The sequence below is a fragment of the Protomyctophum parallelum genome (assembly GCF_964188405.1).
Source record: "Protomyctophum parallelum genome assembly, chromosome: 6".
In the NCBI taxonomy this organism is placed as follows: Eukaryota; Metazoa; Chordata; class Actinopteri; order Myctophiformes; family Myctophidae; genus Protomyctophum; species Protomyctophum parallelum.
In genome coordinates this window covers 46,655,422-46,681,468 of record NC_139701.1, presented here as the reverse complement: position 1 = coordinate 46,681,468, position 26,047 = coordinate 46,655,422, and the positions used below count along the sequence as shown (strand labels likewise).

Genomic DNA, 26,047 nt, shown 5'->3' with positions numbered 1-26,047 from the left:
AAATATGGAGTTAAGAGGTTTCTGCCCGACAACAACAACGATATCACACATGCACGCCCTGGGGTTATGTAACAGCCTTTAAGTCAGCCAATCAAATTCCATCATATACACCGTGTGACCAACACAGAAACGGGGCTGAAGCACTGCTTTTAGGGGGGGGGGGGGGGGACCCTTAACAAAATGGACCCTTATGGGTCTCTATAACTCTTGAGAGTGTACAAAAGGAATTATGGATTTTTACAATATAAATTGGGGGGTCCCTGCAGAGATATAGAAATGCCATTAAATGGGGGGGGGGGGGTCCGTATAGACTAATGCATGTCAAACTGGGGGGTCCTTGAAATTAAACGGGTTGAGAATCACTGCTAGAGCTGTAAAAAAAAAAAGAAAAAAAAATCTATCATGGGGGTCCCTGGCATATCTTTTCAAATGGGGGTCCTTGGGAACCGTGGGAACCACTGTGATAAACGCCTGGAGGATTTGGGGTTAGGAAGGAAGGAAGGCCATTGGTTCAGAGGGAGGAGGAGGAGCCAGTAGAAGACCAGACGACCAATCAAAAAGGACAAAAGGGGATAAACGAGGTGGGGTTTCGGGGCGCGGGGTTAGGGGCCCCTCCTAGCATGCACAGTCCTGCGCGGGCCCCCCAGCCCCCGTGGCGGGCTGCTCGGCGGTGAGCTGGGGCCCCTGCTTGGCCCCGGTCACTGCGGGGTCCCCGGCCTCAAGGCTCTCCGACATCTTCTCACAGATCACGTCCACCAGCCGCTCGAACGTCTGCTTCACGTTGATGTTGTCCTTGGCGCTCGCCTCGAAGAACTGAAGCCTGGGGGAGGGGGGGAATTAAAAAACTTCAGTGCACTGTGCCTACACATGTTGCGACGGAAGGTCGCAACATGTGTAGGCACAATGCAAGGAATAAATGCATTCGCCATGTATCCGAAGGAAGTCTGATCCAATCACTTTTAGATTTCTCCAGTTTATTCTGAGTTTAAGTTTTGTTGTGTTCAAGATCTGATTTTAGGCATGTTTAAGCCTCCAGGAAAATCCGTGTTGAGGTTCTTAGTCCACTGTTTTCCATTAAAACGTCTTTGTCCTAAAACTGTCCAGTTGGGATTGTGATGAAGTCCAGCGCATTTTAGAGCTTCAATGCCGTGAGCCATGAAAATGTTGCACAAACCTTGTGGTTGTCTTTTTTGCATTGTTAATATTGTATCTGTGTTGTCCCAGCCTTGTACCTACTGTTTTACCCGTTTCTCCGACATATTGTAAACCACATTTGTCACATGTGATTAAATAAATGCAGTTGCTGGGTTCTGGCTGTTATTTGTTGTTTTTATCTCCAACACGCGTTTTGTAGTTTGACCGATTTTGTGTGTGTTTGTGTGTGTGTGCGTGTGCGTGTGCGTGTGCGTGTGCGTGTGCGAGTGCGCGTGCGTGCGTGCGTGGTGTGCGTGTGCACGTGCGCGTGCGTGCGTGCGTGTGTGTGCGTGTGTGTGCGTGCGTGCGTGTGTGTGCGTGCGTGGTTGCGCTCACACCAGGTGTTCGGACAGCTGGCGTCCTCTCTCCCCCCCCACCACTCTCTCGTCCTCCATGTCACACTTGTTCCCGACGAGCAGAACCTGAGCGTTGTCCACGAATACGTCTTGATCTGGTCGACCTGGGAGAGAGACACACACACACACACACACACACACACACACACACACACACACACACACACACGCACGCGCACTGCACGCACACACACACACACACAGACGTTTATTAATATACCTATTTACTTGCGCAAGCAGAGCGCGCAAGTAATAGTTTCGCCCGGGACTCGTATGCACCGCCCCAGTAAACTGTGCCTGATTTGCTGGGACCAGATTACGTGGTGTGTGTATAATGTATAACTATAGCTCTCAATGATGACATAAGAAATATGTGGATTAAATTAAAGGACCAATGCCAGAGTGTAATTGGTTTTCAATGGTGACGTAATGACGATATGTTTTAGTGTGGGGAGGATTAAAGGTAATGCTCCTATGTAATGTATACATGTATGTAATCTGGCACCACTGCCGTATCAGGCTCAGTTTGCTGGGACGGTGCATACGCATCAAAAGTGGCGGGTTGGCTGGGACGGTGCGTACGGCGCAAAGTAACCACAGTATACCTGTATACAATATACATAGTATTATGTATATTGGTTGACAGTTTGTAGCGGTCGAAAGTATACTTGCGCGCTCTGCTTGCGCACTATGTTGGCCATTTATGGCCTACTAGTGTGCAACAAGCAGTATGCACTGGACAGAGTGCAGTTCTAGTTTATGACTGTTTGTTATGAATGTCGTACAGTAGTCTTAGTATAGTCTTAAAATAACACCAATCCAGTGATCTTCTGGTTTGGAGACAGTCGCTCTCTCGGTGTTGATTTTGACAGCAAATTTAGATTTGAGTATTTAGTCAATATTATAGTCACTTGAATAGTTTTCATTTAGTCACATTTTAGTCACCTGGAATGTTTTAGCGTTAGTCTAGTTTTAGTCGTCATAGCTTAGTTTTCATTTAGTTTTCGAAAAAAGCTCGTCTGCAAATTTTTGTCTTTGTCAGAGTATGGAGCAGTGTTGTTTTAGTCGACTAGAACTAATGTTTCCACTGACGAAAACTAAGACTAAATATACTGACCATTTCGTCAACAAATAAAAACTAGACTAAAATGTTAGGAAGGGACTAGTGGACAAGAGATCCAGTATAAGTCATTTTACACTTGGTTGCATGCTGAAAATAGCAGATCTACAAGCTCACTTGTAGATCAGTGAAAGAAAACTGTCATTACGACGGCATCAAGGCCCGCCTAAACACATTTTGTTCGACTAAATCAACTGTAGATTTAAGTTGACTCAAATCTCATGGTATTTAGTCGACTAAAACTGGACTAACACTAAAACATTCTGGTGACTAAAATGTGACTAAAAGTAAATGAAAACTATGACTATGACTAAAACAACACTGGTGTGGAGCTACTGCTGTCTGTCTGTCTGTCTGTCTGTCTGTCTGTCTGTCTGTCTGTCTGTCCTGTCTGCCTGCCTGCCTGCCTGCCTGCCTGCCTGCCTGCCTGCCTGCTGCCTGTCTGCCTGCCTGCCTGTCTGTCTGTCTGTCTGTCTGTCTGTCTGTCTGTCTGTCTGTCTGTCTATGTCTGTCTGTTTATTAGTGAAAGGTTAACTTATCAGGCGTGCGAGCGAGGACCAATCACGTACCAGTCCTGCACGGCGTTGAATGACTCCTCGTTGGTGATGTCATACATGAGGATGAAGCCATCGCTCCTCTGTAATACGCTGTGGTGATGGTCCTGTAGCGCTCCTGACCCGCCGTGTCCTGTTAATACACATAAACATGTTATTAATACACACACACACACACAGCTGTGGTGATGGTCCTGTAGCGCTCCTGACCCGCCGTGTCCTGTTAATACACATAAACACGTTATTAATACACACACACACACACACAGCTGTGGTGATGGTCCTGTAGCGCTCCTGACCCGCCGTGTCCTGTTAATACACATAAACATGTTATTAATACACACACACACACACAGCAGCTGTGGTGATGGTCCTGTAGCGCTCCTGACCCGCCGTGTCCCTGTTATACACATAAACATGTTATTAATACACACACACACACACACAGCTGTGGTGATGGTCCTGTAGCGCTCCTGACCCGCCCGTGTCCTGTTAATACACATAAACACGTTATTAATACACACACACACACACAGCTGTGGTGATGGTCCTGTAGCGCTCCTGACCCGCCGTGTCCTGTTAATACACATAAACATGTTATTAATACACACCACACACACACAGCTGTGGTGATGGTCCTGTAGCGCTCCTGACCCGCCGTGTCCTGTTAATACACATAAACACGTTATTAATACACACACACACACACGCTGTGGTGATGGTCCTGTAGCGCTCCTGACCCGCCGTGTCCTGTTAATACACATAAACATGTTATTAATACACACACACACAGTGTGGTGATGGTCCTGTAGCGCTCCTGACCCGCCGTGTCCTGTTAATACACATAAACACGTTATTAATACACGTCTTCTCTGGCTACCGTGGAGTCCGTCCTCCTCTACGGCTGTGAATGCTGGACACTTACACAAGCCCTACAGAAATCCCTGGACGGGTGCTACACCAGAATGTTACGTGTGGTACTTAACATCAACAGGATGAGCACGTCACCAACAAGCGTCTGTACGGGTCTTCACCAAGTGTAACAGAGGAGATGGCAGTTAAGGAGGATGAGACTATAGCTGTCCACTGTACGGAGCATTACCAAGTGTAACAGACTAGCTGGCCACTAGCTGCCACCGACAACAAGAACTCCCGGCCAAAAAGCTTGTACTGTGGGAACCAACACACGGGCATCGATGGAGAGGACGTCCCACACCTATACCTACGTGGACGTACTAAAGAAAGATGCTGTGCGGAAAGCACAAAGGAGCTGGCCAGACGTATGGAGAACCGAGATGACTGGAGACGACGACGGAGGGCTCGTCTGAGGACCACGTAGAGAGAGACTCTAAGTCACAATGCCTGAAACCTCATAGGTTGCAATACCCCCCTGGCCACAAGGTGTCGCCTCTGGGATGAGATGTGAAACAAACCAAAAAAAAGGCCTTCTCCTTCATTGCACAAGAATGCCGCCTTCCCCGAATAACTGACCTACAAACACGCATGCACACACGCACGCACGCACGCACACATGCACGTACACACGCACGCACACATGCACGTACACACGCACGCACGCACGCACGCACGCACGCACGCACGCACGCACACAACAACACACAGATGCCTGTCCATCACTACCGCATCACTGTTACCCTGACAGCCATGTATCTCTCTCTCTCTCTCCCTCTCCCTCCCCCTCTCTCTCTCTCTCTCTCTCTCTCTCTCTCTCCCCTCTCCCTCTCCCTCTCCCCCTCTCTCTCTCTCTCTCTCTCTCTCTCTCTCTCTCTCTCTCTCTCTCTCTCTCTCTCTCTCTCTCTCTATCTCCCTCTCTCTCTCAGGTACAGTTACATCCTGGGCGGTCTAATGAATGCTCAGGGAATGAAAGCCTTCCTGATGACACCCAACACTGTACGGTGACCCATATTATCGTCCCACCCCTAATTAATTTAACCCGTTCTGAACGGGAACCCATTTTGGTGTTAGCATCATGTCGTGCTTTAGCTATTGAAAAATAGCATACCTACAAGCTCATAGCTTGTAGGTCTGCTATTTTTGAAAAATCAAAGAACGACTGACATTTTTTAGAATCTGATCTCAGGTCAGAATGGGTTAATCAACGGAAACATGCCAGCTTCCTTGCTTGACGTGGATTTCGGGAGGCGTGGATTTCCAGACTCTATTATAGCGTTCTCAGATTGGAATAGGAACAGCACTGCTCATAAAGAGCAATGAATTCAGGTCAACATCTGAGTGGTGATCACACTGGTCTGTCTCAGAGGATAGACCTGTGTGCGTGCGTGCGTGCGTTGCGTGTGTGCGTGCTTGCGTTGCGTGCGTGCGTTGCGTGTGTTGCGTGTGTGTGTGTGTGTGCGTGCGTGCGTTGTGTGAGTGCGTGCGTTGTGTGCGTCCATCCGGCCACCAGGGACAGTGTGTCTCAGAGGACACGTGTGTGTCCATTGTCTCAGAGAGGACACATTGTCATTGTCTCAGAGAGGACACATTGTCTCAGAGAGGACACATTGTCTCAGAGAGGACACATGTTGTCTCAGAGAGGACACATTGTCTCAGAGAGGACACACATTGTCTCAGAGAGGACACATTGTCTCAGAGAGGACACATTGTCTCAGAGAGGACACACATTGTCTCAGAGGACACACATTGTCTCAGAGAGGACACACATTGTCTCAGAGAGGACACATTGTCTCAGAGAGGACACACATTGTCTCAGAGAGGACACATTGTCTCAGAGAGGACACACGTTGTCTCAGAGAGGACACATTGTCTCAGAGGACACACATTGTCTCAGAGGACACACATTGTCTCAGAGAGGACACACATTGTCTCAGAGAGGACACATTGTCTCAGAGAGGACACACGTTGTCTCAGAGAGGACACACATTGTCTCAGAGAGGACACACATTGTCTCAGAGAGGACACATTGTCTCAGAGAGGACACACATTGTCTCAGAGAGGACACATTGTCTCAGAGAGGACACACGTTGTCTCAGAGAGGACACATTGTCTCAGAGGACACACATTGTCTCAGAGGACACACATTGTCTCAGAGGACACACATTGTCTCAGAGAGGACACACATTGTCTCAGAGAGGACACACATTGTCTCAGAGAGGACACATTGTCTCAGAGAGGACACATTGTCTCAGAGGACACATTGTCTCAGAGAGGACACATTGTCTCAGAGAGGACACATTGTCTCAGAGGACACACATTGTCTCAGAGAGGACACATTGTCTCAGAGAGGACACACGTTGTGAGGTCATCGGGGAGAGTGGTCACATTTCACGGAGAATATTGATGGCTTCCTTGAGGAGAAAGAGAAGTGACACTAGGCCCATTATTCCTGTAATATTTACTCCTAAATATGCCAGTTATGAGTTATGAGGCTACTTTTAGCCTTGAGAGACAATGTTAACCCGTTCTGACCTGAGATCAGATTCTAAAAATGTCAGTCGCTCTTCGATTTTTCAATAGCTTAAAGCATAACATGATGCTAACACCAAACGTTCAGAATAGGTTAATCAGACCAGTGTGTGTCCAGTGGAAACCTCGTATGAATCTGATCTCAGGTCAGAATGTGTTAATCAGACCAGTGTGTTGTCCAGTGGAAACCTCGTATGAATCTGATCTCAGGTCTGAACGGGTTAAGGGCCTTGCTAACGTGAAGCAAGGAACGCAGTAACTACAGTACAGACTACAGTACAGACTACAGTATTAGTCTAGCATCATGTATACAGTCACAGAGGTGGGGGAAGGGAACAGCAGCACGTGTGTGTGTGTGTGTGTGTGTGTGTGTGTGTGTGTGTGTGTGTGTGTGTGTGTGTGTGTGTGTGTGTGTGTGTGTGTGTGTGTGTGTGTGTGTGTGTGCGTGCGTGCGTGCGTGAGAGAGAGAGCTATATCTCTGTTGTCAGCCATTCTCAGGCCTGCCTCTGGTGAGGAACAGAACCGGCCAATCACAGCGCAGGGAGGCCGATGACTCGACACCTCCCCCCTCCCCCATTACTACTACTACCACACACACACACACACACACACACACACACACACACACACACACACACACACACACACACACACACACACACACACACACACACACACCCTCACACACACACACACACACACACACACACACACACACACACACACACACACACACACACACACACACACACAGGGATCTGCATATCTCTGCTGCAGTGTGTGTGGATGGAAGGTAGGGGTTAATATTGCCTTGCTCAGGGACACTTTGATGGAATCCACCCGGGGACCTCTAACTAAACCCACTGTGCTTTTTGGCAGCAACATTTTGATTTTAGTTTTAGTCCTATAGGGACTGTATTTTGCTTAATTGTGTCTTAAAGGACCACTTCACCACTTTTCAACCTATCTTCATATAATAGGTCCTCACTAATAATCATGATAAAATGGCACGATTTCTTTCTACTCAGCCTGTGTCTCATAGGAGGGCTGTGTGCAGTTTAGAAACCATCTTCCAGTGACATCATCATTTGGCAGATTGTTTTTTAAACAAGATTGTTTTACAAAAATGTTTAGATTTTCATTATCGTGAGAACGATGGCTTCCATTTTCGCATTGAAACTTTTCAGGACTAGAAAGCCTGCAGTTTCTATTAGCTTGTATTCCCCATCGATGATGTCACTGGAAGACGGTTTCTGAACTGCCCACAGCCCTCCTATGAGACACAGACAGAGTAGAAAAAAATCGCGCCATTTTTTCATGATTATTAGTGAGGACCTATTATATGAAGATAGGTTGAAAAGTGGTGAAGTGGTCCTTTAAGTACCAGGTCTTATTACTTAACTTGAGTAAACTAAAGACCTGGAGGCATAGTCTCTTGAATAGTTTTCATTTAGTTTTGGTCACATTTTAGTCACCTGGAATGTCTTAGTGTTAAGTCTAGTTTTCAGTCGACTAAATCTGCAGTTGATTTAGTCGAACAAAATGTATTTTGGCGGGCCTTGATGCCGTTGTAGTCATGCCGTCTTCACATGCTGAAAATCTGTAGTTCTATTTCTCTAGTCCAGCGGTGGGCAACTTTGACCATTGAGGGCCACTATATTTCCACACTCACTCCCTAGGGCCATATATTAACTGTCGTAGCTAAAATAGCCGATCTACAAGCTCTTGAGCTTGTAGATCAGCTATTTTTGCTACATTTGAATTGAAAACCTGAATAATTTTTGCAATTTTTTAATTGGAATCCTGAAAAGTAACCTTTTTATTGAATTTCAAATGCATTTAGGCCTAGTTATGTTAACTTTATGAACTGTTAACATATAACTACATTGGACACAAAAAGACAATAACATTTTAATACTAGTCATTAAGTACTAGTCATTTAATAATGAAGTAATTAAAGCAGGTTTGGAATTGTAAACAGCTGAAATCAATACTATAATATCAGTATTCTGATATTAACCTGAGGGCCACATTGAGTGAAGGTGGGGGGCCGCATGTGGCCCCCGGACCGCCAGTTGCCCACCCCTGCTCTAGTCTCTCACCCAGACCTGTAGTTCTTTTTTTTATATATATATTTTTTTTATCCCACGATTTTGTAACCCATTTTTCACCCCTGTGTCAATCATCTAATGTGATCCTGGGCTCTACACACCCTCCACCAACCTAGTCCCCATATATGGGGGACAAGGGGAGAGCAACGGACTTGAACTCATGCTTCCTTCATGCCTGAGTGTCCAAGTTGCTCCTTTACACCTGACACGGGGGAGTTTCCCTGGTTGGACGTAGCGCGTGGAAGGAACACGTTATTCCAACCAGTTCCTTTCCCCTCCATCAGGGACACGGGGAGAACATGTGAGGGTACCTACCCTAGGGGACACGGGGAGAACATGCAAACTCCACACAGAAAGGCCCTTTTCGCCAAACCCCCGCCTTCGGGTATGGGCACTGATGACGCGGAGGAGGAAACACGCCGCCAGCACGCACAGCGTCCCGAGCGGGAATCGAACCCAGGACCTTCTAGCTGTGAGGCGACAGCACTATACCGACTGTGCCACCGTGCACCTCCAGACCTGTAGTTCTATATCCTCTAGCCCATTCTGAACGGGAACCCATTTTGGTGTTAGCATCATGTCATGCTTTAGCTATTGAAAAATAGCAGATCTACAAGCTCATAGCTACGAGCTTGTAGGTCTGCTATTTTTTGAAAAATCGAAGAACGACTGACATTTTTTTAGAATCTGATCTCAGGTCAGAATGGGTTAATCAGACCAGTGTGTGTGTGTGTCCAGTGGAAACCTCGTGTGAATCTGATCTCAGGTCAGAATGGGCTATATAGTCTCTCTCACCCAGATCTGCAGCTTGATCCGCTTCTCGTTGCGGTAGATGGTCTTGACCTTGAAGTCGATGCCCACCGTGCTGACGAAGGCCGGCGTGAAGGAGTCGTCGGCGTAGCGGAACAGGAAGCTGGTCTTCCCCACGCTGCTGTTCCCGATGATCAGGATCTTGAACATGTAGTCGAAGTTCTGCTCCGACGCCTCCTTCTGGCCGTACGTGGCGTTGGCTGAGGCCATCTGAAAGGAGACGAAATCGTGGATATGTTTAGTCTTATAGTTTTGGTCACCGTATAGCTTAGTTTTCATGTAGTTTACATTTAGGTTTCTTCAGTGGGAAAAGGTAGTGGACGAACATTTTTCGTCTTAGTTTTAGTCGAGGAAAACAACACTGAGTGTTACATTTTAGTAGACCTTTAAGGCATTCTGAACGGGCACCCATTTTGGTGTCAGCATCATGTTGTGCTTTAGCTATTTAAAAATAGCAGATCTACAAGCTCATATCGCGCCACCGAGTGGCGCGATACGAGCTTGTAGGTCTGCTATTTTTTTAGAATCTGATCTCAGGTCAGAATGGGTTCGTCAGACCAGCGTGTTTCCAGTGGAAACCTCGTATGAATCTGATCTCAGGTCAGAATGGGTTAAATGTCACACACATAATAAGCCGTTTACATTATGGTTACATTATGGTTACATTATGGTTACATTATGGTCGGTAGAAAGCTGACATTGATATCGTGTTTCCTCCGACGGATGCTTTGTGTTTCGTCCATTTGATGCTGTAACAAAACAATGGCCTGTCAGAACATTGACATTTTCTAAGTCAACCACAGCAGCAGTTTGAATACAGAGAAGGGTGTGTGTTTGTGTGTGTGTGTGTGTGTGTGTGTGTGTGTGTGTGTGTGTGTGTGTGTGTGTGTGTGTGTGTGTGTGTGTGTGTGTGTGCGTGTGCGTGTGCATGCGTCTGTGTGTGTGTTTGTGTGTGCGTACGTGTGTGTGCGTGCGTGCGCATGTGTGTGTGTTTGGGGGGGGGGGTCGTTACGACAGACTGGAGGTCAACACAGAGGTCATTTATCATGCAATGTGTTTGGAAAGATGATACTTTATGGTCGCCATGGTTACCATGTTGTTGTCGCCCCTCCCACCCTGAGCAACACAGACTGGTCGCCATGGTTACCATGTTGTTGTCGCCCCTCCCACCCTGAGCAACACAGACTGGTCGCCATGGTTACCATGTTGTTGTCGCCCCTCCCACATCAGAGCCATAGAGTAGGACGGAGTTACATGGGGCTTCACTCCTACATAGACTTCTATTGGCTTCAGTCCAATGGAGGCTCTCCTACATAGACTTCTATTGGCTTCAGTCCAATGGAGGCTCTCCTACATAGACTTCTATTGGCTTCAGTCCAATGGAGGCTCTCCTACATAGACTTCTATTGGCTTCAGTCCAATGGAGGCTCTCCTACATAGACTTATATTGGCTTCAGTCCAATGGAGGCTCTCCTAAGTAGACTTATATTGGCTTCAGTCCAATGGAGGCTCTCCTAAGTAGACTTCTATTGGCTTCAGTCCAATGGAGGCTCTCCTACTTAGGCCTCTTTTCCACTATGGGGTGGAACAATAACCAGAACTAGAACTTTCCAGATCCCAGAACTACCAGGAACCTGTGAAGTTCCAGAACCAAGTTCTGCTTCTGTTTCCATATAACCAGAACCCAGAACTTTCAAGAACCTGTTAAGTCTGCCCCCCCCCCCCCCCCCCCTATTCCCCCACTGCTGAGTAGCTCGGCCGGCAGCCCCCCCCCCCCCCCCCCCCTTGGCACGGCCGGGGGGGGGGTCCCGGAATACAGAGATATTCATGTTTAAATAATGACTGGTTATTATTATTCAACAGTGGTGGAAAGTAGCTGTTTATAGTATTGTACTTAAATACATTTCGGCCATTTGAAAATAGACAAACTACAAGCTCGATGAGACACGTGACCTTGTAGATTGTCTATTTTCAAATTCATTTGCTTTATTGTACTTTTTTAAACCAATAATATGAACATATTTTTATATGCCACATGTGCCACAGCTGTGGCAGCCACATGCCACAGCTGTCACATATTTCCTATACATAATACATATACTGTATATGCACATACTGTAGTTTATATGAACATGGATATATGCAGCATACATTATATATAGGCTATATTTGCCGATATGGATTTCCTTTCCATGTGGGGAGTGGGACAACAGTAAAACACCCGTTTTAAATGCATTAGACCAGTTGTTCTCCAAACTTTACCTGTCTACAATATTTTGCTTAAACTGCAAGAGAGAAATATATCTCATATAGGCTATAGCTCATATGATAAATGATAACCCACCTTTTGAATATAGCATTTAACATTGTGTGGGTTGCAATTATAGTGCCTCTTGAGCAAATTGTGCCATAACATCCAGTCCAATGTCAATATCAAGAAATGTGCAAATACAAATCATTTAACCGTTGTGCTAGTTGAATTTAATTCTTCCAATGTGTAGTATTGTGTACAGCACATTTCTAGTAATGATATGCCTAATGCCTTGCCCTGAAATAGAAAGAAAATTCTGTTCTGGCAATTTAGAATAGATCATATGGCGCTCTCGCGCGCGAGCACACGCACGCAAACACATACACGCACACGCACGCAAACACATACACGCACGCAAACACATACACACACACGCACACGCACACACACCCCTATCTGCAGTTAGCCTAGCTGTTAGCTGTAGTGTAGAACAACAACTGCAAGCAAAAACTCGTCGCGACAGCTTTATCTCTCTCTATCCCTCACGCACACACAAGCTCTGTCTCTCCCTCTCTCGTGGCCATAGTGTTTCTGTGTGCTTTTCCAGGTTATTTTTCTGTGTGTCCGCTGTCGCTGTGTCGCACTTATGAGTTTAAAATGTGCGCTGTTGTGTTGTGTGCGCTTCTCCTCGCTCCGGTCTCCTCAGTGCTCAGAGTGCTGTCACCTCAGCTCGACCAATCAAGAGCAGCAGCGCTGCTGGCCCCGCCCATAGGTTCCCAGAACTCAGTGTTAGTACTACCTCAAAAGCAGGGCCGAAAAAAGGTTCTGAGAACCTGGTCTGAAACCGTGCCGTACCGCGCTGTGCGCTGTGGAAACAAACCCAGAACTAAAAAAATAGGTTCAGGTTCTGGAAAGTTCTGGTTCCACCTTGCTAGTGGAAAAGGGGCCATAGACTTCTATTGGCTTCAGTCCAATGGAGGCTCTCCTACATAGACTTCTATTGGCTTCAGTCCAATGGAGGCTCTCCTACATATAGACTCCTATTGGCTTCAGTCCAATGGAAGCTCTCCTACATAGACTTCTATTGGCTTCAGTCCAATGGAGGCTCTCCTAAGTAGACTTCTATTGGCTTCAGTCCAATGGAGGCTCTCCTACATAGACTTATATTGGCTTCAGTCCAATGGAGGCTCTCCTAAGTAGACTTATATTGGCTTCAGTCCAATGGAGGCTCTCCTAAGTAGACTTCTATTGGCTTCAGTCCAATGGAGGCTCTCCTACATAGACTTCTATTGGCTTCAGTCCAATGGAGGCTCTCCTACATAGACTTCTATTGACAACCAAGTCCTGGACCGGAAGTAGTCAGAAATGCATTGGACTCAGGGAAACAGCCCAGCTTTAATGATCTGAAATCCCTTTATTTTAGATAGTTTTTTTTAGTAATCGTACAACATAATCATTACAGAGACTTTAGTTGTTACTGTGCAATACTTTAAAACAGTCGTCGTGTTGCACACATGCCTAAAATAGCTCTTATTTGCGCCGCCCTCATTGAAAACAATGTATTTCCAACTCCAGTGTGTCCCTCTCCATCCAGGCTGCATTAGAACAGCGCTCGGTTTCTGCCCCCTCAATGTCGCAAGTCTTCTATTAGATGGCTCTGCACAGACTGACCCTCATGACATGTGGATGACAATACAGTGACCAACATGTTGTCTCATATTATAACAGATCTACATCACACGCCGACAGCACATGTTGATCTACATTGTAGAGCCTGTTCCAGTGTTCCTAATTTTTTGCTGGAACCCCCTCCAGGGACCCCTCTGGGACCCCCTCGGGGACCAGTGTGTGTCCAGTCAGAGAGACTCAGGGACCCCTGTGGGGGTCCCCGGGCCCCACATTGACCAGCGCGTGTCCAGTAAGTCCACGGTGAGACTCAAGGACTCTGCTTTGGCACCGCTCTATTTTTAGCTCCCTATCTGCGTCCAGCTGTCTGCTATCTCACTGATCACACTCACAGGAACACAAACACACTGTCTGTCTGTTTGCCTGTCAGTCAACCAGCCAGCCAGCCTGCCTGCCTGCCAGTCAGTCAGCCAGTCTGCCAGCCAGTCAGTCAGCCAGCCTGCCAGCCAGCCAGCCAGCCAGCCAGTCTGTAACAGAACTCTCTCATGGATCATAGAGAAAAACACAAACACAACAACTTCTCTGCGTCACAACTGTCACTGCAGCGTGCTGGCTGTGAAGTGTGTAGTAGTGTGTACTATAGTGGTAGTGTAGTAGTGTGTAGTCACTACACTATTACACACTACACTGCAGTGTGTAATAGTGTGTACTATCAGTGAAGGAAGTACTCGTGTTAAGCTAATCAATGGCACGCATGTGTATAGAACCTGTACTACTGTTTAGAGTTCTTCTCAAGCCCAACACACACCGTCTGCGAACGCCGCGCGTCAAAACAGCTGCCTCCGTTATTTTCAATTAACCTATCCCACACCGGCGGCGTCCGACGCGCACTGGCGCGCGTTCACGCCTCGCCTGACGCTCCGATACGCCACGGTTCTATTTTCCAGGCGTTACCGCCTTACGTTGTGACCAGGCTTTTCTCTCTGTCTTAGGTTGTGACCAGGCTTTTCTCTCTGTCTTAGGTTGTGACCAGGCATTTCTCTCTGCCTTAGGTTGTGACCAGGCTTTTCTCTCTGCCTTAGGTTGTGACCAGGCATTTCTCTCTGCCTTAGGTTGTGACCAGGCTTTTCTCTCTGCCTTAGGTTGTGACCAGGCTTTTCTCTCTGTCTTAGGTTGTGACCAGGCTTTTCTCTCTGCCTTAGGTTGTGACCAGGCTTTTCTCTCTGCCTTAGGTTGTGACCAGGCTTTTCTCTCTGCCTTAGGTTGTGACCAGGCTTTTCTCTGTCTTAGGTTGTGACCAGGCTTTTCTCTCTGCCTTAGGTTGTGACCAGGCTTTTCTCTCTGTCTTAGGTTGTGACCAGGCTTTTCTCTCTGTCTTAGGTTGTGACCAGGCTTTTCTCTCTGCCTTAGGTTGTGACCAGGCTTTTCTCTCTGCCTTAGGTTGTGACCAGGCTTTTCTCTCTGCCTTAGGTTGTGACCAGGCTTTTCTCTCTGTCTTAGGTTGTGACCAGGCTTTTATCTCGGTCTTATTATGGGCACTGTATTTTGCCCGTAAACCTCAAGTTTAGCAGACATATACAGTTAATATACGGTAATATGCAGGTGTGATGGTACATATACAGTTAATATACGGTAATATATACAGGTGTGATGGTACATATACAGTTAATATAAGTTTAACAGGAGTTTTCCTGTAATATAGCCTAGCTATCCTCACTGCAATGTTCTTTATGCATTTGATGTCGACGCCCACAGATGGTTCAAACCACAGGTTTCTGAGACCGTTCCAAAGGGGAGGAGGAACCACTCAGCCTGTGTTTTTGGGAAGGTCATGTATATTCATGGAGGATTAACCAAGACTGGATACACTAATGACATGTACAAGTTGGACACCACCACAATGGTCTGGACTTTAATTAACACCAGAGGAACTCCACCTCCTGATACAAAAGGTCACTCTGCTACCGTCATCGGGACAAAGATGTTTGTATTTGGAGGCTGGAGGTTTCAGACCTGCAACACCATCAAAGTGTGTGACACAGAGACCAACCTCTGGCTGGACACACCTTCTACACAGCTTCTTCCAGAAGGACGCAGGGATCATTCAGCCTTTACCTACAATGGAGAGCTGTACATATGTGGTGGCTGGAACAATAAGAAGTTCCTCAATGATGTGTGGAAATTCAGTCCAGAGACCTTCTCCTGGAAGAAGGTTGAGCCCAAGGGGAAACGCCCACATTGGATGAATAATATGTGCTGTTGCATGGTGGGAGATCGCATCATCCTCTTTGGAGGAGCCAACAACTCTGGTGACCTGTATGTCTTAGACCTCAGTCCTAGCCTCAAGACATTATGTAAGCTAGCAGTTATTCAGTACGGTCTGGAGCAGTCTGGACTCCCACACAACATCAGGTGGGAACTGGCAGCCATGCGTAGAGCGAACAGCAACTGAAAGGATAACAGTCCTCTAAACCCACGAAGCCCAATAAAAACAAATAAAATGGTGAATAATTAATTATAACTCGGTTCTGTCATTATGTGTAAAAATATCCGAGTGGGTCCCAGAAGACCCGTAGTGGTGTGTCATTATGTGTAAAAATATCCGAGTGGGTCCCAGAAGACCCGTAGTGGTGTGTCATTATGTGTAAAAATATCCGAGTGGGTCCCAGAAGACCCGTAGTCAGTGGCGTGCACAGACATTTACAGTAGAGGGGCAGGTAAAAAGGGCACCTTGTACAGCGCATTTTGGGGCGGGAACCCATTTTGGTGCTTTAGCTATTGAATAATAGCAGATCCATAAGCTCATAGCGCGCCACCGAGTGGCGCTCTATGAGCTTGTAGGTCTGCTATTTTTTTTATCGAAGATCCACTGACATAGAAACATAGCTTTAGATTGTGGGGGCCTAAATAATATAGTAGAAGCGTTTGTATCAAGAATTGATCAATGGGCCCAGGCCGTAGCGTAACGGTCTGGGCACCGGACTGGTAATCCAGTCGCAGTGTGCCGCGGGTTCGACTCCCGGACCCGACACGGCCTTTACTGCATGTCATCCCCTCATCTCTCTCCCGTTTCCTGTCAGCCTACTGTCTGTCCCTTCAAAAATCAATAAAAGGCGTAAGCCGCAAAAAAATATCTTAAAAAAAAAAAAAAAAAGAATTGATCAATGTCACCGCATGGACCACACAAATAACCTTTTCTTTTTTTTCCTTTTTTTTTAAGAGCACATTGCCAAAAGGGCAGAGGGTGCTAGAGCACCCCTAGTGTCTATCTGTGCACGCCACTGGATGATTGACACAGGGGTGAAAAATGGGTTACAAAATCGTGGGATAAAAAATATATTAGAAAAATAACGTCAAACTCACCAACATTGCAGCTGTTTTACGGAAAGCTTGATTTAGCTTTGATAAGAATCCGCCGTAGACTTGTTATGAGCTACTTCCTGTCAAGACATTTCTAGCAGGCGATTTCCTTCTAAGTATTGGAGTTTGGAAGCACTCGTTTTTAGTAAAGCAACCTCCTGCTTGCCTCCTGCATTATGTGCGAATTCAACACAGGTGGTACGCGCATGGGCTGTTGAGTGATATCCAACGAGCGCTCCCAAACTCTGACACTTGGGGGGGGGGGGGGGGGGGGGGAAATAACCGGCACAGAATGTCTTGACAGGAAGTATAGCTCCTGTCTACATTTGATATTTATGAAACAAAAACTTTGCAGATAGAAAGAGGAGCTTTCCCTACAGCTGCAATGTTGGTGAGTTTGACGTTGTTTAATACAATCAGATAATAGGACTGTTCTGTGTGGATGAATGGGCTGTCTTTGGGAAGTTGCACCTTGTTGGCACCTTGTTGGCACCTTGTTGGCAAGATGACCGCGGTCTGAATATCGTCAATGAGAGATAAAACCCACAGTGAGCTTAATATCTGCAGCTGGCAGTTAACTCATGAGGTGAGTCATTCTTGTTTTTCTTCTTTTTCATTCCCCCCTAGCAGCCTCTGGAGCAGAGTGGTGGTGTTTACTGTTTACCTGCACAAACAGGTGTTGTCACCGTTTGTTCTGGAAGACAGAGATGTTTCTGGTCACAAACACAGCCTACAGTAGCTGTTGTCACCGTTTGTTCTGGAAGACAGAGGTGTTTCTGGGCACAGACACAGCCTACAGTAGCTGTTGTCACCGTTTGTTCTGGAAGACAGAGGTGTTTCTGGTCACAGACACAGCCTACAGTAGCTGTTGTCACCGTTTGTTCTGGAAGACAGAGATGTTTCTGGTCACAGACACAGCCTACAGTAGCTGTGTGGCTGTTTGTTCTGGAAGACAGAGGTGTTTCTGGTCACAAACACAGCCTACAGTAGCTGTGTGGCTGTTTGTTCTGGAAGACAGAGGTGTTTCTGGTCACAGACACAGCCTACAGTAGCTGTGTGGCTGTTTTTGGGCAGTGTTGTTTTTGGCAGCAAATTTTGATTTTAGTTTTAGTCATAGTCTCTTGAATAGTTTTCATTTAGTTGTATAGTTACATTTTAGTCACCTGGAATGTTTTAGTGTTTAGTCTAGTTTTAGTCAACTAAATATCATACGATTTTAGTCGACTAAATCTACAGTTGATTTAGTCGAACAAAATATATTTAGGCGGCCTTGATGCCGTCGTAATGACTGTTTTTACACTTGCTGAAAATAGATGATCTACAAGCTCACAACGCGTTGCGACCGTTGTGAGCTTGTAGATCGTCTATTTTCAGCATGCAACCAAGTGTAAAATGACTTATGCTGTTTGTGTTGCCACAACTTTAGGTCCTATTTGGCGGACATTTCACCTGATTTCTCCTTTCATTGTCAATGGCAAATATTGAGACGTGTGGAGACAAAAGCTGTATATAGGAGCAGTGTTGTTTTTGGCAGCACATTTCTATTTTAGTTTTAGTCTTTGTCTCTTGAATAGTTTTCATTTAGTTTTAGTCACATTTTAGTCACCCGGAATATTTTATTGTTAGTCTAGTTTTAGTCGACTAAATGTCATAAGATTTTAGTCGACTAAATGTGATTTAGCCGACTAAAATGTATTTTAGCGGGTCTTGATGCTGTCATAATGACTGTTTTTACACTTGCTGAAAATAGCCGATCTACAAGCTCACAACGTGTCGCGCTGCGACTGAAGTCCCCTCAGTCAACCCCCGCCACTCTTGGCCCTCTCTCTCTCTCTCTCTCTCTCTCTCTCTCTCTCTCTCTCTCTCTCTCTCTCTCTCTCTCTCTCGCTCACTGCCTTGCTCCCTCCCACAATGTTAATGTTAAGTTACACCTATTTTATGTAAATAACATGGTAAAATGTGCAGCATTGGGAGGTAAAGGGGAGACACTTTCATTGTGAAGGGACGACAGGATGAGGAAAGGTGTTGTTGTTGCTAATTGTCGAGAGTAATGGCTGCGTGTGATATTGAACAGTCAAACTATTCGTATCAATATACGGCTGTATCAACAAAATAATGATGTCATAGGTATATGGGGGCCTCATATTTGGTCTTGAAAGGGGCCTCCAGATTCCTAAGGCTGCCCCTGCGTGCGTGTGTGTGTGTGTGCGAGCATGTGCGTGCGTGCGTGTTGTGCAAGCAGCATGACTGGCATTTCCTGCTACGAGATAAGCATCTCTCCAACACATACACACTGACAGCCAAGAGCAACAGCATCATCGTATCATTGGTGTCTGGCAGAAAATAACGCCCTAAACTTGATCATACTTACAATTTACAATGTAGGCATTTAGCAGACGCTCTTAATCCAGAGTGATTTACAGTAAGCAAGAACAAAACATGGCAATAAGCAGGGAAGCTGGAAGTACCTTCTCTGGACATCGCTCCCCACGTCCCAGACTCTTCTCCCTTCTCTAAAACACCCTGGACAACGCTCCACACGTCCCAGACTCTTCTCCCTTCTCTAAAACACCCTGGACAACGCTCCACACGTCCCAGACTCTTCTCCCTTCTCTAAAACACCCTGGACAACGCTCCACACGTCCCAGACTCTTCTCCCTTCTCTAAAACACCCTGGACAACGCTCCACGCGTACCAGACTCTTCTCCCTTCTGTAAAACACCCTGGACAACGCTCCACACGTCCCAGACTCTTCTCCCTTCTCTAAAACACCCTGGACAACGCTCCACACGTCCCAGACTCTTCTCCCTTCTCTAAAACACCCTGGACAACGCTCCACACGTCCCAGACTCTTCTCCCTTCTGGCTCCAAAACTATGGAATGAACTTCCCATTGCAACACTCATGCATGAAGGAAGCATGAGTTCAAGTCCGTTGCTCTCCCCAGGTTGGCGGAGGGTGTGTAGAGCCCAGGATCACATTAGATAAATGACACTGGGTGAAAAATGGGGTACAAAATCGTGGGATAAAAAATAATTTAAAAAAAGGAGAGCAGGGAGACAGAATACAGGAAGAGGACAGTTACAGTTCACATAATAGTGTACGTGTAACTTTACGCTGAGTTCATAGAAAGTGCATTAAGACGACAGCAGACTATATGTATAGAACCGTACAGAAGCACATACCGCTGACTGCTGCACTATCTATCTATTATAGCTACTGTACTTTTCAACCCTTTTTCATATCCAGGACAGGTCCATTATTTATTCAGCATTTGGAGCCACGGAAACACCATTCGATGACATTTAGCCTCTCAGACACAAAACTAGAGAATGTGGTGTTGACGCTGGATGAGATTTTGTTCACTATTCCATGCTGTATTGATGTTGGTACCGTTAGGAGAGATAACGTCTCTCATCAGGAGGCTAATGTCTCTCTATCCCATTCTGATCTGAGATCAGATTCATACGAGGTTTTCCACTGGACACACACTGGTCTGATTAAAGACCTTTTAAGCGTCGTAAGAAGCCAACTCGAGTCGTGACAAATCATGACAACACACACAATATTTTGGACCAAACAAATAATTACAAAGAAGAAAAACAACAAAAAAAGGTTTTTTCTTTTCTTTTTATTCTACTTTATAATTATTTGTTTGGGCCCAAAACATTGTGTTTATTGTCATGATTTGTCACGACAAGAGTTGGCTTTGTCCGCGGCGTAACCGTCTTTAAAGAACTTTACATTCATGTGCAATATTAATTAACGGTATACGTAAACATGTCAATCTTTCCCCTCACCATACGATGTAGAAGACATTTTTTGAATCTGATCTCAGGTCAAAAGGGATTAAATAAATTACTTTCTGAAAAGTCTATGAGGAAAATGAACGGGGAATTATTTTCTCTCTATGCTCTATTGTTACAGTGGGACATGCTGTAAGCGTACACGCACATGTACTGTACTGTACGGTCAATCTAAGTCAATATGAAGATTATTTTACATGGTAAACATACAGTAAAGCCATTCAGATCCAGGAAATGGGCTGTCGTGTTTCACAAGATGTAACAATAGTATTTACAGTAACAGTGTACAGTATGTACAATGAATAGACATAACACTTCCAGAGCCAACGAAGAATATATATATTCAAAGATTTGCGCCACATTTTAAAGGTTTTTTCAAAAATAGCAGATCTACAAGGCCGGTTTACAGGCCGGTTAAGACTGAGGTTAGAGTTAAGTTAGTAGTTGGGTTTAGATTTAGTAATAGTCGGACATCGCTGGATTTCAAACGAATCTGTTAATGTAGGTGTCAATAAATGCTTAAACATGTATCTAGGTGTAATGTTAGAGACCACAGAAGACATGTACATATGAAATAAATGCTTAAACATGTAGCTAGGTGTAATGTTAGAGACCACAGAAGACAGATGACATGCAAAAACTAAAATTCAGTCAAAATAAAAAAGTTTTCTGAAGTATCTGTTTCTATGTCAGTGGTGCTCAACCTTTTTTCATGTCAAGGACCCCCAGAATTATCTGTATTTGGCTGACCACAGAAGACAGAAGATATGAAATAAATGCTTAAACATGTCGCTAGGTGTAATGTTAGAGTCCACAGAAGACATGTAAATATGAAATAAATGCTTAAACATGTAGCTAGGTGTAATGTTAGAGACCACAGAAGACATGTATTGTACATATGAAATAAATGCTTAAACATGTAGCTAGGTGTAATGTTAGAGACCACAGAAGACATGTAAATATGAAATAAATGCTTAAACATGTAGCTAGGTGTAATGTTAGAGAACACAGAAGACATGTAAATATGAAATAAATGCTTAAACATGTAGCTAGGTGTAATGTTAGAGACCACAGAAGTTAACCTTTTCAAGCCTGTTTTTTCAACTCACTGTTTCTCTGCCAGACATTACTCTATAAGCCATATCTCCACAACTGGTGGTTCAAACTGAACAACCAATATGTCAATTTGAAGCTATGATTCCTTGCTTTCAACATGACATGCAAAAACTAAAATTCAGTCAAAAGAAAAAAGTTTTCTGAAGTATCTGTTTCTATGTCAGTGGTGCTCAACCTTTTTTCATGTCAAGGACCCCCAGAATTATCTGTATTTGGCTGCGGACCCCCATTTGAAAATAATGTTGTTCCAGGGAACCCCCCCAGAAGATTTGAGTTTAAAACGTTCACTCAGAAAGAATACATATATTCAAAGATTTGCACGATTCTTCGCGCAAAATATTTTTCAAAAATAGCAGATCTACAAGCTCGTAGCGCAGCACTCGGTGCCGCGCTATAGGAGCTTGTAGATCTGCTATTTTTCAATAGCTATAAAGTATAACATAATGCTTAATTACTTCATGCCTAGTATTAAATGACTAATGACTAGTATCAAAATGTTGTTGTCTTTTTATGTAGTTATTGTTAACAGTTCATAAAGTTAACATAACTATAACTAAATGCATTTGAAATGCAATAAAAAGGTTACTTTTCAGGATTCCAATTCAAAAATAGCAACAAAAAAAAATCAGGTTTTCAATTCAATATAGCAAAAAAAATAGCTGATCTATACAAGCTCAAAATGCGTTGCATTGAGACACGTTGAGCTTGTAGATCGGCTATTTTTGCTACGACAGTAATATGCTTTGTGGCCCTCTGTAGTTAATGTGGAAATATAGTGGCCCTCTCCATCGTCAAAGTTGCCCACCCCTGCTGTAAAGTATAACATAATGCTTAAAACACCAACAGGGGAACCCTGTTGGAATACAATCTGGAACAACGTATAAGACATGTCTGAAAAGACATTATTATGTGTGTCACATTATCGTCACCGTTGTCGGGCGAAAAACCCTCGAACGACCGAACGCGTTTGTAGGGCGAAGTATATCACATTCATTCATCATTCATTCACAAACACATCAAACACATGATGACGACAGCCTGAAAACAATGGAAACACGGAGACGAGACGCCAGGTTTCTGAAACACGGAGACGAGACGCCAGGTTTCTGAAACACGGAGGAGACGAGACGCCAGGTTTCTGAAACACGGAGGAGACGAGACGCCAGGTTTCTGAAACACGGAGACGAGACACCAGGATTCTGAAACAGGGAGACGAGACGCCAGGTTTCTGAAACACGGAGGAGACGAGACGCCAGGTTTCTGAAACAGGGAGACGAGACGCCAGGTTTCTGAAACACGGAGACGAGACACCAGGATTCTGAAACAGGGAGACGAGACACCAGGATTCTGAAACAGGGAGACGAGACACCAGGATTCTGAAACACGGAGGAGACGAGACGCCAGGTTTCTGAAACATGGAGACGAGACGCCAGGTTTCTGAAACAGGGAGACGAGACGCCAGGTTTCTGAAACACGGAGGAGACGAGACGCCAGGTTTCTGAAACATGGAGACGAGACGCCAGGTTTCTGAAACATGGAGACGAGACGCCAGGTTTCTGAAACACGGAGACGAGACGCCAGGTTTCTGAAACAGGGAGACGAGACGCCAGGTTTCTGAAACACGGAGGAGACGAGACGCCAGGTTTCTGAAACATGGAGACGAGACGCCAGGTTTCTGAAACAGGGAGACGAGACGCCAGGTTTCTGAAACACGGAGACGAGACGTCAGGTTTCTGAAACATGGAGGAGACGCCAGGTTTCTGAAACATGGAGACGAGACGTCAGGTTTCTGAAACACAGAGACTAGACGCCAGGTTTCTGAAACATGGAGGAGACGAGACGCCAGGTTTCTGAAACATGGAGACGAGACGCCAGGTTTCTGAAACACGGAGACGAGACGCCAGGTTTCTGAAACATGGAGACGAGACGCCAGGTTTCTGAAACACGGAGACGAGACGCCAGGTTTCTGACACACAGTAAAAAAAAAGAAGAAAAGCAATAACGTCTTTTGACGAGACGCCAGGTTTCTGAAACATGGAGACGAGACGCCAGGTTTCTGAAACACGGAGGAGACGAGACGCCAGGTTTCTGAAACACGGAGACGAGACACCAGGTTTCTGAAACATGGAGACGAGACGCCAGGTTTCTGAAACAGGGAGACGAGACGCCAGGTTTCTGAAACACGGAGACGAGACGTCAGGTTTCTGAAACACAGAGACTAGACGCCAGGTTTCTGAAACATGGAGGAGACGAGACGCCAGGTTTCTGAAACATGGAGACGAGACGCCAGGTTTCTGAAACACGGAGACGAGACGCCAGGTTTCTGAAACATGGAGACGAGACGCCAGGTTTCTGAAACACAGAGACGAGACGCCAGGTTTCTGAAACACGGAGACGAGACGCCAGGTTTCTGAAACATGGAGACGAGACGCCAGGTTTCTGAAACACGGAGACGAGACGCCAGGTTTCTGAAACATGGAGACGAGACGCCAGGTTTCTGAAACACGGAGACGAGACGCCAGGTTTCTGAAACACGGAGATGAGACGCCAGGTTTCTGAAACATGGAGACGAGACGCCAGGTTTCTGACACACAGTAAAAAAAAAAGAAGCAAAGCAATAATGTCTTTGGTAGGAAAAGGACGCAGGAAACAGATCCCCTGACGCCCATAAAAGGCCCACGGGGTGTCCTGCATCAAACTGTCCTGTTTTCTGCCTCCCTGCGATGGTTCCTTTGGTTCGCCTGAGATGGCATTTTCTCCCCCTCCTTTCATCCAATCACGTGCCACCGTTTCTAGGAAGAGTACACAGGTCTATATATAGCCCCCTCGCTCTCCCCCCCTCTCTCTCTCCCTCTCTCTCCCTCTCTGTCCATCTCTCTCTCTCTCTGTCTCTCTCTCTCTCTCTCTCTCTCTCTCTCTCTCTCTCTCTCTTTCTCTCTCTCTCCCCCTCTCTCTATCTCTCTCTCTCTCTCTCTCTGTCCATCTCTCTCCCTCTCTCCCTCTCCCTCTCCCTCTCTCTCTCTCTCTCTCTCTCTCTCTGTCCCTCTCTCTCTCTCTCTGTCCCTCTCTCTCTCTGTCCCCCTCTCTCTCTCTCTCTCTCTCTCTCTCTCTCTCTCTCTCTCTCTCTCTCTCTCTCTCTCTCACTCTCTCTCTCTGTCCATCTCTCTCTCTCTCCCTCTCTCTCTCTGTCCCTCTCTCTCTCACTCTCTCTCCATCTCTCTCTCTGTCCCTATCTCTCTCTGTGAAGACGTCAGAGGGGGGGATGGGGGGGGGGAGGGGTGGATAGATGGAGTCCTATACGGATTGAACCACTGAACCACACCTCAGTATTCTGATGAGAGGGGGAGGGGGGGGGATAGATGGAGTCCTATACGGATTGAACCACTGAACCACACCTCAGTATTCTGATGAGAGGGGGGGAGGGGGGGGGGGATAGATGGAGTCCTATACGGATTGAACCACTGAACCACACCTCAGTATTCTGATGAGGGGGGGATAGATGGAGTCCTATACGGATTGAACCACTGAACCACACCTCAGTATTCTGATGAGAGGGGGGGAGGGGGGGGGATAGATGGAGTCCTATACGGATTGAACCACTGAACCACACCTCAGTATTCTGATGAGAGGGGGGGGGGGGATAGATGGAGTCCTATACGGAATGAACCACTGAACCACACCTCAGTATTCTGATGAGGGGGGGGGGGGGGGGGTAGATGGAGTCCTATACGGATTGAACCACTGAACCACACCTCAGTATTCTGATGAGGGGGGGAGAGGGGGGATAGATTGAACCACTGAACCACACCTCAGTATTCTGATGCCCAGAACGAGGCTTCAGATCGATCCATGTTTTGTCTTATTTTTTGATACAGAAGTGACAGAAAACGTGATTGATCTGAAACAATGAGGTCAATCAAAATGACTAGACTATGAATAGTGTAGTAGGCTACTATATATAATTATATGTTATGCCTGGCCTGCTGCAATAAACTATTCACAGAGTTGTTATTGTGTGAACATGTGATTATTGTCAGTCACTTATTATTAGTGTCAATTTTGGTGGTCTTTAATCAGACCAGTGTGTGTCCAGTGGAAACCTCGTATGAATCTGATCTCAGGTCAGAATGGGTTAATCAGACCAGTGTGTGTCCAGTGGAAACCTCGTATGAATCTGATCTCAGGTCAGAATGGGTTAAACATGAAGAAGACGATACACTTTTTTTTGTTCCCGATTCAATCCCGATATCACAATTTCTGTGTTAGCCGATACCAGTCTGAGAGGCTAAATGTCATCAGA

At 45.8% G+C, this 26,047-nt stretch overlaps 1 pseudogene across 1 annotated transcript in view; it reads right to left on the bottom strand.

The window, feature by feature from the left end:
- Nucleotides 1-615: 615 nt before the first annotated feature.
- Nucleotides 616-26,047, bottom strand: part of LOC310860552 (ras-related protein Rab-3A-like) — a 28,174-nt pseudogene continuing 2,742 nt past the window's right edge. The window contains exons 2-5 of the transcript in view: nucleotides 9,575-9,799; nucleotides 3,236-3,357; nucleotides 1,531-1,654; nucleotides 616-820 (exon numbers count right to left, since the gene is read on the bottom strand). The product of the transcript in view is annotated as a ras-related protein Rab-3A-like (transcript). The remainder of the gene's footprint in view (nucleotides 821-1,530; nucleotides 1,655-3,235; nucleotides 3,358-9,574; nucleotides 9,800-26,047) is intronic.